This window comes from Coenobita brevimanus, chromosome 8 (genome assembly GCF_032717465.1).
Source record: "Coenobita brevimanus isolate Jiangsu-jjx chromosome 8, ASM3271746v2, whole genome shotgun sequence".
NCBI classification, from domain to species: Eukaryota; Metazoa; Arthropoda; class Malacostraca; order Decapoda; family Coenobitidae; genus Coenobita; species Coenobita brevimanus.
In genome coordinates, this window is record NC_136961.1 from 20,515,934 (window position 1) to 20,529,018 (window position 13,085).

The window sequence follows — 13,085 nt, forward strand, 5'->3', positions numbered from 1 at the left end:
CCCTGTGCAATACTTTTTTGATCGTTATAACAGTGCATAGTATTGATCTGGCAGTGACCATCAAATGCACCCACCTGTTATTTACGGAAATGAATATACAGTAAAGATATGACAGCTTTGAAGTTCGTGTTCACTGCATACAAAGCTTTCGAACTAATGTACAATCGTTGAAAATTAGAAAATATTCCTATACCAGGCTAGATAATAATGGACAGTAGTTTCACACGTGCCGTAAGCGTTGTCGTGTGCTTTAGGCATCAACTTCCCAAATAACATTCATCATGTGATAACAAGAAATATATATCTGCGGGAGGCTGTGACCTGGTGGGTAGGGAAATGGTCTCCAGTCCACATGGATGAGGGCTCGAATCCCGCCTGGGACAGGGAAACAGTTTCAAGGATTTGAATTTCGTTGAAATAGATTTTACTGATATAACAAAGACTTCCCCAGTATTCCCTGCTTGTCGTAAGAGGCGACTAAAAGGGACACTTTTATCTACATTCTTTTTGCTCTCTTTCTTTCCCTTGTACTTTGTCTGTCCAAACCCTCTGCATTTTACTTTCATTTAGTTAATTTCCTCTCTCCACTGTCTGGTTCCTGCGAGTCACTGGCATTGGCTCCAGGGTAAAATATTTTACTGCCTAAGAAATCTTTATGAACTCTGGTGACGAAGCAATGGCCCTCAGTCCCGTGCAGCCCTTAAGTGGGCAGGGGGTGCTAAGAATCCCACGGTGTAAAAATAAGTTCATAAATCCAAAAAGAACCTTAAGAATAGGAAACTGGAATGTTCGAACTCTTAATCAGGCTGGTAAAATGGAAGAACTTATCTCAGTGTTCAAGGAATACAAGATGGATATTTGTGCTCTTACAGAAACGAGGTTGCTTGGAGTTGATAAAATGAATTTGGAAGATGGTATGACTATGTTGGTTTCTGGTAGGAGTGATGGAAATCATTACCAAGGAGTAGGCTTACTGCTGAGTAGAGATGCTTGCAAGGCACTATGTGAGTTTGAACCAATTAATGAGCGCTTGCTTTATGCTCGCTTAAAATCTGACCATGGTAATATCAGTATGGTTGTAGGGTACGCTCCGACAAATGAGGCTGCTGATGAAATGAAGGATGACTTTTATGAGAAGCTGCAGGATGTAGTGAATAGAGTGGCAAGACATGATGTGTTAGTTTGCATTGGTGATTTTAATGCGATTGTTGGCAGTAGTAGGGATGGCTTTGAAGATTGTATGGGTAAGGAGGGTGTTGGTATAAGAAACGAAAATGGGGTGCGACTTGCAAGCTTTTGTTTGGCAAATGACCTTATAATTGGTGGAACTATCTTTGAGCATAGAAAAATACATAAGACTACTTGGATTTCACCATGTGGTAAATATTGTAACCAGATTGACCACATTGCAATTAGCAGAAGGCATAGGAGTTATTTGCAAGATGTTTGCCTAAGGAGGGGGGCAGATATAGGTAGTGATCATCAACTTGTTGTGTCAAAAATTAAAATAAAACTTAAGAGAAACGTTAATGGTAATTGTACAGGAGGTAATAATTATGATTTTGATGAGCTGAGAAGTGATGAGAGCACGAGGGAAAAGTTTCAGTGGGAATGTAGGAACAGGTTTCTAGTCCTGCAGACTTTGATGGAATCTGAAGACAATGATATTAATCAAATGTGGAGAGAGGTAAAAGAGGTTTGCATGAGAGTGCTGAGGTTACTATTAAGAAAAAGGGAAAAGCGAGAAGGAAAAAGTGGATGTCAGATGAAACATGGAATGTAATTCAGAAAAGGAAAGAGGCTAAGTTAAGAAGTGAAGAACAACATGTTGATGGCCAGGTAGTTGAAGTACTTAGAGCAAAGTACTGGAGTTTACATTCTGAAGTAAAAAGACTCGTTAGACGTGATAACAGGAGACTATATGATGAAAAGGCGACAGAGACAGAAATCAAATTAAGTAAAAATGACGGTCAGAGCACAAGAGCAGCGTATCAGGCCATAAAGGAGTTAACTGGGACTGAAAAGAGAAGGAAGGAAATACCTGTACGAGATAGAAATGGTAATTTGATGACTAAAGATTTGGATATAAAAGGAAGATGGAAAGAGCACTTTGAATCTGTTCTAAATAGACCAATCCCACCTGAAGAGGACATTTTGCCAGCCGAGAGAGATTTGCAGATAGAAACAGGGGATATAACTTTGGAAGAGGTAGCAAAATCTATAAAGGAGTTAAAGAATTTGAAGGCTCCAGGTGAGGATGGAATATTCCCTGAAATGCTTAAGGTGGAAAATGACGAGTTGATAAATGCGCTTTTGAAACTTTTTAATGTGGCTTGGGATAATGGTGGAATTCCAGAAGAGTGGAAAAATGGAGTGATTATAAAAATACCAAAAAAGGGAGATTTAAGTGTGTGTGGCAATTGGAGGGGGATAACTTTGACACCTGTAGTTACAAAAGTCTTTTCCAAAATCTTGTTGAACAGAATAGAGCCAGTAATTGATAAAATTTTAAGAGAAGAACAAGCGGGATTTAGAAAGGGTCGAGGTTGTAATGATCAGATTTTTATTGTAAGGCATCTAATGCAACAAACTAATGAGATGAAAATGCCACTTAACGTGTTTTGTGGATTTTGAAAAGGCGTTTGATAGTGTTTCACGTGGAGCTATGTTGAAAATTATGAGATTCTATGGTATACCAGAAAAGTTTGTAAATATTATTAGAAGCCTGCATGAAGGTACTTTTTGTAAGGTAATGGTGGGTGGTTCTTTGAGTGATTCATTTCAAGTTAGGTCAGGAGTGATTCAAGGAGGAGTTCTTTCGCCATTGTTGTTTGTTTTGGTTATGGATTATGTTATGAAAAAGGTTGTAAGGAGAACAGGTGCAGGAATTAACTGGAAAGAAAATAAGAAGCTGATGGATTTGGACTATGCTGATGATATTGTACTGATTTGCGGAAGTATTTACGAGATGCAGAGGGTGCTCGATTGTCTGGTGGAGGAAGGAGAAAAAGTGGGATTGGTAATAAATTGTGGAAAGACTGAAATTATTAATATGAACGTGGAGAACCAAATCGATTGTGTAATTGGGAATAATGTGGTGAAGAATGTAGAAACCTTTAAATATCTGGGAACGATTGTATCATCTAATGGATCATTAAACAATGAAATTGAGGAGAGGATTAGACAGGCTTGGCGAGCTGTTGGAATGTTGAAATCTGTTTGGAATAATAATATGCTTTCGGTACATACTAAAGTGAAAATTTACCAGTCCATGGTTAGACCAATTTTAATTTACGGGCATGAGTCATGGTACAGTACAATTGCAACAGATCAGAAAGTATTAGGATTTGAGAATAAAATACTGAGAAGGATTCTTGGGGTAAAGTGGCAAGACAGAGTTACAAATGAAAGAGTAAGGGATATTACGAGAGTGGAACCAGTTAATGAATATGTGATACTGTCTCGCTGGAAGTGGCTGGGGCACATATACAGAAAAGAAGGTTGTTTAATACTGGATGTGCCAGAGTGGATTGCTGGAGGAAGAAGAGGTAGGGGTAGGCCGAGGGAAACCTGGTTGAGGATAATGAAAAAAGAAGCAGGAGAGGAGTGTTGGTGGGACCTGAAGGAGATGGCAAGAGACAAATATTGGTGGAGAGAGTTCACTGAGGCCCTATGCATCCCGTGGGGTGCCATAGGAAATGATTGATTGATTGATTGAACAAAGACCCGGCGACAAGAAAGCACATTCCCGGCTTATATCATTACACCAGCCTTGCTTCAGACAGCCCAAGCATGTGTCCTTTGTGGACGGTGGGTGTTAGTGCCAAAGTGATGACAAGTGAGGTGTTTTTTTCTTATGCAAAAAAGAAGGAACCAAAGGCCATGAGCCAGCAAACCGTTCCTTCCAAGAAAAAAAAAAACAATACAAAAGAGACCCAAATTCAATATCCGTTCATTTCGAGATGCCTGGACACACTGCGTTTGAAAGACTGGAGATCATAGGAGGTAGGAAATACAGACAGAGGGAGACAGTTCCAGAGCTGACCTGTTGCATGAATGAAGGACTGGGAGTAACGGTTAACATTTACATTAGGGAGTTGGACAGAAGAGGGATGAGAATTTGTTGCTAGACGGATGCTACGCACCCGTCGTAGAGGTGAAGGGACGCAAGCAGACAGTTCAAAGGAGCAATAACCATTGATGTAACGATAGAAAAGAGATAAAGATGCAACAGTGGGGCGAAGAAACAGAGGTTGAAGGGAGCAAGTAAGAGGAGGAGAGTTGATGAGACGAAAAGCCTTTGACTCCACCCTATTAAGAAGAGCTGTATGTGGGGAGCCTCCCTACACATGAGAGCTGTACTACACACAGGGGCGGGTAAAACCCGTGTATAAAGGCAACAACTGTGCAGGGGTAAAAAAGGTATGGAGTCGGCTTAACACACCTAACCTCTTGGAAGCAGATTTTACAAGAGATGGAATATGTTTTTTCCAAGATAAGTTTCCGAGTGAATGAAACCCCAAGCATGTTCAAGGATGATATAGGACTGAGCTGGATATTATTAAACCTTAGAGGGTACTCCTGTGGAAGATTGTGTCGGGCTGAGAGGTGTAAAAACTGAGTTTTTGATGCATTAAAAACAACAAGATTATTTTTACCCAAGTCAGAGATACGAGCCAAGTCAGACATTAAGTGTGCCATAGCCTCATCCCTTGTTTGTTGGAGTAACCGCTGAGATGAACGTGCGGAAACCGAATGGAAAGATGAAGGGTGGAATCATCAGCGTATGAGTGGATAGGGTTAGATGTACAGCTTAGAAGGTCATTGATGAATAAAAGGAAGAGTGTTGGTGATACAACAGAGCCTTGAGGAACACCACTGTTGATAGATCTAGGAGAAGAACGATGGCCGTCTACAACAAGAAGAACGACCAGAAAGGAAACTATTGATGAAGGCACAGATAGGAGAGAAACAGTAAGAGGGCAGCTTGGAAATTAAAGAATTATGCCAGACTCGATCGAAAGCCTTTGAGATGTCAAGTGCAATGGCAAAGCTTTCGCCAAAGTCCCGAAAGGAGGATGACCAGGAGTCTGAAAGGTAGGTGTGAAAATCGCCAGTGGAGAATCCCTGACAGAGCCCTTACAGACGATCAGAAAGAGGGTTGTGATAGGAAAGATGCTTTAAAGTTTTTCTGTTAAGAATTGACTCATAAACTTTTGAAACACAGGATGTTAAAGCAATTGGACGATGGTTAGAGGGCTGGGAACGGTCACCCTTCTTTGGGACTGGTTGAATGAGGGCAAACTTCCAGCAAGAACGAAAGGTACAATTTGACAGACAAAGGTTAAAGAGTTTACCTAGGCAGGGTGTAAGCACTGAAGCACAGTTCTTGAGGACAACAGGAGGGACTCCATGAGGCCCATATGCCTCATTAGTACTGAGGCCAGTGATGGCAGAAAATACATCAGCTGAAGAAATTTTAATGTCAGCCATGAGGAAGTCTGAGGGGGGAAGTGATGGAGGAACAGAACCGGAATCATCTAAGATGGAATTGGAGGAGAAAGTCTGAGCAGAGAGAGCTGCTTTATCGGTAGAAGAAATAGCTACAGAACCATCAGAATAGAAAAGAGGAGGGAAGGATGATGAGGTAAAGTTGTTAGAAAGGTTTTTGGAAAGGTGTCAGAAGGAGCAAGAAGAATTCGAGCTGGATAGTTGAGAGCACTTAGTATGGATGAAACTATTTTTAGCAGTGCGAAGAACAGACTTAGCACGATTCTGGGCAGAAACATGAACGAGATGTGAATCAGGGGTGGGTTGGCTCTGGTACCTTTCATAGGCCCTCTCTTTGTAGAGGACAGCATTAGAACATTCGTGAATTAACCAAGGCTTTCTTGCAGTAGACAAAGAATATGAAAAAGGAATGCATGTTTCCATGCCTGGGAGAATAACTTCTGTAATGCGCAAGGCACACTCAGATGGCTCCCAGATATGGAAGCAATAATCATTCCAGTGAAAATCAAAGAAGTACTGCCTGAGGGCCTTCCAGTCTTCAGCTCCAAAGTGCCACAGACGATGTTTCTTTGGAAGGTCCACAGGCCGTACCAGAGCAATAGGACAGGTTAAGGTAATATGGTTGTGATTGGAGGATCCCAATGGAGAGGAAAGATTAACATTGTAAGCAGAAGGATTAGTTGTAAGGAAGAGGTCAAGTATGTTGGAGCTCTCTCCAAGGCAGTCAGGGATACGGGTAGGGTCCTGTACAAGCTGCTCTAGGTCATTAAAGAGAGAAAAGATGTAGGCTTGTTCACTAGGTGGATCAGTGAAAGGAGAGGAGAACCAAAGATGGTGGTGAGCATTGAAATTTCCAAGAATGGAGATTTCAGGGAAAGGAGAAATGGATACGACTAAGTAGGATTTAAGTCTATGTCCGGTGCTGTGTACATAAAAAGTCAAAATTTGTTTGAAAGTAAGTGAACGAATAAGAATGAGGGTACATTTCAACAACTGTATGAGATCAGAGTGATTTGCTGAAAAAGTAATAAGGAGAACCTAAAGTAAACTTAAATGTTGAATTATTTTTTCAAGAATGAGTCGATTAAACAACCAAAGTATGTATACTAAAGATATGAGAAACACCCCCCCAATATTTTTTTTTTTCATTGATACATTTTACGCCTTAACATGAACTGGAAAGTTAACATGTTTTGGAATATAATATGCCGTTGGATTCAGTTATGGTTGAACGGCTCTTTGCCGTCATACATGAATCAGAAGTTATATGCTGTAACTGTTACCCAGCTGTCAATTATACTATTTTCAAACAAAAGAAAGACGTTAGTGAAATCTGATAATTCTGTATTCATATGTATTTATTTTTGTACCTAAGCCTACGCCAGACATAAGCGTCTGGGTACAGCAGGAAAACAAAAGTCAAACGAGTTTTGCAGTTGTTGAAATTGAGGTGGATTTTATTACTGTAAGTAATAAGAAAATATAACTAAAAATGAACTACTTTCCGAACTAAATAAGCATAAGGACATAAAACAGTGTAGATGCACCTATAATACAAGGGTAAAGAATACTGAGATTAATATTTTTTGATGATCCTCTAACGATACATATCTAACAGATTGTAAATGACGTGATTTATTATATAACTACCCGCTATCACTACCACAAACGTGATATCAGTGTGTTGAACAGGGTATAACAACACTGATCCGTGTGTAGCAACACGTTGCCACTTGACTGACAATAATTTGTGTAGCAACACTGTGCCACATGAGTGAAAACAAAGTATGTAGCAAGACATTGCCACATGACTGAAAACAAAGAGTGTAGCAACACGGTGTCGCTTGATTGACAACAAAGTGCCTAGCAACACTGTGCCACATGACTGACAACAAAGTGTGTAGTAACACAGTGACTAATTACTCACAGTCTTTCTCAACACTGTGCCACATGACTTGCAACAAAATGTGTCGAGACATGGTTCCGCACTGATAATAGTATATTCAGTCATGTTGCACTGCATTGCTACAGTGAATATGTAGCAACACGGTGCCAAATGACTGACAACAACGTGTGTAGCAACACGGTGCCAAATGACTGACAACAACGTGTCTAGCAACACGGTGCCAAATGACTGACAACAACGTGTCTAGCAACACGGTGCCAAATGACTGACAACAACGTGTCTAGCAACACGGTGCCAAATGACTGACAACAACGTGTCTAGCAACACGGTGCCAAATGACTGACAACAACGTGTCTAGCAACACGGTGCCAAATGACTGACAACAACGTGTCTAGCAACACGGTGCCAAATGACTGACAACAACGTGTGTAGCAACACGGTGCCAAATGACTGACAACAACGTGTCTAGCAACACGGTGCCAAATGACTGACAACAACGTGTCTAGCAACACGGTGCCAAATGACTGACAACAACGTGTGTAGCAACACGGTGCCAAATGACTGACAACAACGTGTCTAGCAACACGGTGCCAAATGACTGACAACAACGTGTCTAGCAACACGGTGCCAAATGACTGACAACAAATTTTGCAGCAACATGTTGCTACATGACTGACAAACTGTAACAACATGGCGCCACATAACTGACAAACTGTAGCAACACTGTGCCACATAGCTGACAAACTGTAGCAACACGGCGCCATGTAACTGACAAACTGTAGCAACACGGTGCCACATAGCTGATAAACTGTAGCAACACGGTGCCACATAGCTGACAAACTGTAGCAACACGGTGCCACATAACTGACAAACTGTAGCAACACGGTGCCACATAACTGACAAACTGTAGCAACACGGTGCCACATAACTGACAAACTGTAGCAACACTGTGCCACATAGCTGACAAACTGTAGCAACACGGCGCCATGTAACTGACAAACTGTAGCAACACGGTGCCACATAGCTGATAAACTGTAGCAACACGACGCCACATAACTGACAAACTGTAGCAACACGGTGTCACATGACAAGCAGCAAAGTGTGTAGCAGCACGGTGCAACATGAATAATGACAAATTGTGCAGCAACGCGGTGCCACATGAATGATAACAAACTGTGTAGCAACTGTGTGCCGCATGACTCACGGTGAAGGCGCAGGAGCGGGTGAGGCTGGAGCGTGATTCTCACGCCAGGAGCAGCAGCGTAGCACTGAGTACTATCCCCCTCCGGTGGTCCTATATAAACACTACCAGCCAGTGAATCCCTCACCTATCACCACACCAGCCAGTGGACAGCTCCTCTTTCCCAAACCAGCCACTGAACACCACCCCTATCACCACACCGGCCAGTGAACAGCTCCTCTTCCCCACACCAGCCAGTGAATACCTCCCCTATCACCACATCAGGCAGTGAACACCTCCCCTATCACCACACCAGCCAGTGAAAAGCTCCTCACCCTCACACCAGCCAGTGAACAGCTCCTCTCCCCCACACCAGCCAGTGAACACCACCCCTATCACCACATAAGCCAGTGAACAGCTCCTCTCCCTCTCACCAGCCAGTGAACCCCTCCCTTCTCACCACACTAGCCAGCAAACTCCTACCCCCTCACCGCACCAGCCAGTGAACACTAACCCCTATACCACACCAGCCAGTAAATATTTCCCCTACATCTGTGTGAAAACTTTATTACACCCACGCTTGCATGGCAAAAACAGGTGCTATATTTTGATCAGTGTGAGTCTCTTGTTCTCCACACTTCACATTTCCATTCACATCTCACAGAGCAGTTGCTTCAAGAAACCCAAATTTGTGACGGCTAATATCTCTGAGGTAAAAGTAACCTTGTTGGTTTCAGTACAACAAGAACTGAATTCTAAGTCTTTCGACCCATCAAAGTCTTCCAGAGGTGTATCATTTCATATTAAACAATATCCAGCTCACTGCTGAGTCATCTGTGAGCGTGGCAGCGGTTTCATTATCTCGATTTTTTTTTTCAAAATTTACTTCCAACCGATAAGGTGTGGTAAGTTATCTCCGTACCGTTTTCACACCCTTCTATCTATCTATCTATAGCCTGACGCCCTAATCCCGCAAAGGGTGGTCGCAGACAAAACGCCTCCAAGTCGCTCTGTCACCCACCATTTGACTATCCTCCCCCCAACTCACTCCCCCATCCCTCATATACCTCTCAACTCCATTCTTCCACCTCATCCTCGGTTTCCCCTCCCTCTCCCTCCCTCCAGCTCTCCTACATACACCCCCTTAGTCAGTCTTTCATTCTCCATTCTCTCCACATGTTCAAACCACCTCAATGTATTTCTCCTAATCTTCTCTACCACATCCACAGCCACCCCACAACGTTCTTTCACTTCTTCATTCGTCAACCTGTCCCTCCATGTCACTCCATATGCTCCTTTCAAGTAACTTATTTCCACTGCTCTCACTCTGACTTGTTTCCCTCTTGCAAGGTCCACGCCTCGCTTCCATACGTCAGGGTATGGATCACAATACTATCATGCAGTGACTTCTTAACTTCCATGCTCACCTCCCTATTTCTGATCACTGCTTTCAGTGAGCCAACAACCTTCCTTTTCTGCTGTACCCTTTCACGCACTTCATCCCCCAAAGTTCCATCCTCACTCATCACATTACCCAGTTATTTGAATGCACTCACATTCTCCATATCCTCGCCATCCAACCTCACCGTGCAGTCTGTGACTTCATTCCTTTCAAACACCGTGACTTTGCTCTTGTTTACCATAACTTTCAGATTCCTCTTCCTGCACAGTCCGAAATTCATTCACCAAACCTTGCAACTCCCATTCATCTTCACTCAACAATACTGTATCATCAGTAAACAACAACACCGGAATCTTCCAAATCTCACCCTCATTCATTAGAGCCACCCCCACATCCACTGCCCTACCTTGCACCTCCTTTACAACCCTATCCATGTATATATTAAACAGCCATGGAGACATCACACAATCCTGTTTCAGTCCCACATTGAGATTAAAGAACTCACTCAGCTCACCATCCACTCGCACCGTAGCCCTAGCTCCTCCGTACATACTCTTCACAGCACTCAACAATTTTCCCTCCACTCCATATATTCTCAATACCTTCCACATACCTTGTCTATCTATTCTGCCATAAGCTTTCTCCAAGTCCATGAAGGCAGCATACACTTTCTTTCCCTTCTCTAGATACTTCTCCACTAAACATCTTAGAACAAATATCTGATCTACACACCCTTTTCTCTTTCTTAAATCCACCTTGTTCTTCTCCAATTAGCTCCTCTGTTATATTCCTAACCCTATCAATGAGTATTCTTCCCTATATTTTTCCAGTCACACAAAGAAGGCAAATACCCCTATGGTTACCACATACTTCTCTCTTCCCTTTTCCTTTGTATAAAGGAATGATTATACCTGATTTCCAGTCCTCCGGAACCCTTCTCTCTTCCCAAGCCAATCTACATAACTTCCATATCCACTCCACTACAATCTCACCCTCGTACCTCAGCATTTCACCACACACTCCATCAATTCCTGGGGCCTTTCCCATCTTGATCTTCTTCAATGCATCCACTATTTCTGCCCTGCTGATCTCTTCCTCCCTCTTCTCATATTTTCTTCTCCCAGCCATTCCCCAACCAGTTATACACGCACTGCTCTCACTCTCTGCATTCAACAAAATCGTCAAAGTGCTCCTTCCATCTCCTCAGTTTCTCTCTCTTCTCCATCAACGATCTATTATTCCTATCTTTCACTCCCCTACTATTACCCCTTTCACACAGCCTTACTTTCTTTACCTCCTTCCAAAACAATTTCTTACTCTCCCTCCATTTCACACTCAGATTCCTCCTAAACTCTTCATCCATTTTCTTCTTACTCTTCTTCACCAATCTCTTCACCTCCCTTCTCCTGCTCACATATACCTCTCTCTTCTCCCTATCATCTTCTCCCCTATCTCTACTCGCTAGCCATTCACTATATTCCTTCTTCTTTTGTTCCACAGCTCGTTTCACCTCATCATTCCATCATGCTGTCCCTTGCACACCCCTACATCTCCTCCTCACTCCACAAACCACCTCACACGCTGCGCCTATCTCTTCCGAGAATATCTTACAAACGTCATCCACCTCTTCCATCTGCTTTAACTCATACCGTCCCAATCTTTCTTCCACTATGCTCTTATACTCTGTAATTTTCTCACTATCTTGCAATTTCTCCGCTCTTCTCACAGGAGCTGTTTCCTCCTGTCTTCCCCTTCTTCTCTTCAACCATTTTCTTTGCAGCCTTACCTTGGCCATCACTAAGTGATGGTCCGAGATTCCATTCACCCACCCTGTCCACACTCTTGCATCCACCACTTGTCTTCTCATTCGCTCATCCACACACACATAGTCTATCACTGACTTTCGTTCAACAAGTTCACCATCCATCCTCCTCATAACTCTCCATGTATACCTGTGGATCATCTTATGCCGAAAGTAGATTTTAGCTATTGCTAACCCCTCACCAGCACAGATGTCCAACAAAGCACTACCATTCCCGTCTACTTCAGCTGGCACACCCCACTGACCAACCACTCCATCCACTCGTACATTCCCGACTTTGCCATACATGTTTCCAATCAAAAACACTCTCACTCCTCTCAAACTTGTCCATACATGCTTCTACACTCGCCCAAAACTCATCTTTCACGTCCTTACAATTATTTATTTTATACAGCAGTTTTACTCTCCCATGTGTCGACTACAACTAGCATATGTGGAGGGCTTCCCAAATACAGTACAGTTCTTCTCAGCAGGGTGGAATCAACCCTCTGCCGTACTGTTACATGCCCATCTCTTCTCTATCATTACTTCAGTAGTTACTGCTCTTCTGAACTGTATACTTGCATACATCATACATCCTCCATTACGGTGGGCGTGTAGCATCTATCTAACAGCAAATTCTCATCCCTTTTCTGTCCAACTCTTTAATGCAGGATTAACAGATACTCCCAGTCCTTCATGTATGCAACGATCCAGCACTGTTAACTGTCATCCTCTGCCTATACGTTCTTTGGCCTATGACCTCCAGTCTTGTATACTGTACTCAGTGTGTCTAGGCATCTCTAAATTTATTGTTTTTGAATTTATTGTCTGTTTACTGTTTCTCTTGCAGAGAACAATTTTCCGATCTTCTGACCTTTGGTTTCCTTCTTCTTGTACACACACACACACACACACACACACACATATATATATATATATATATATATATATATATATATATATATATATTTGTATATCTATTTTTCTCTCTCTCTCTGGTATATATATATATATGTATCTATCAATCTATCAATCTATCTATCTATCCATCTATATATTGTTACGAGATGGGAGTAGTCAACACATGATAACTAAATCTGACTGTGTAAAAACTGAGAAAAACAAAGTGAAAGGGAACTGAACAGACAGTTCAGTGATGAAAAGCAATAAAAAAACTAACTCCAATCTTCCAACGCCGATCCGAAAGTAAATATAATTAGCTGACGTAAGCAAGGGCAAAATAAACACAATGAAAAATACCTAATATAATACAAGCTAATAA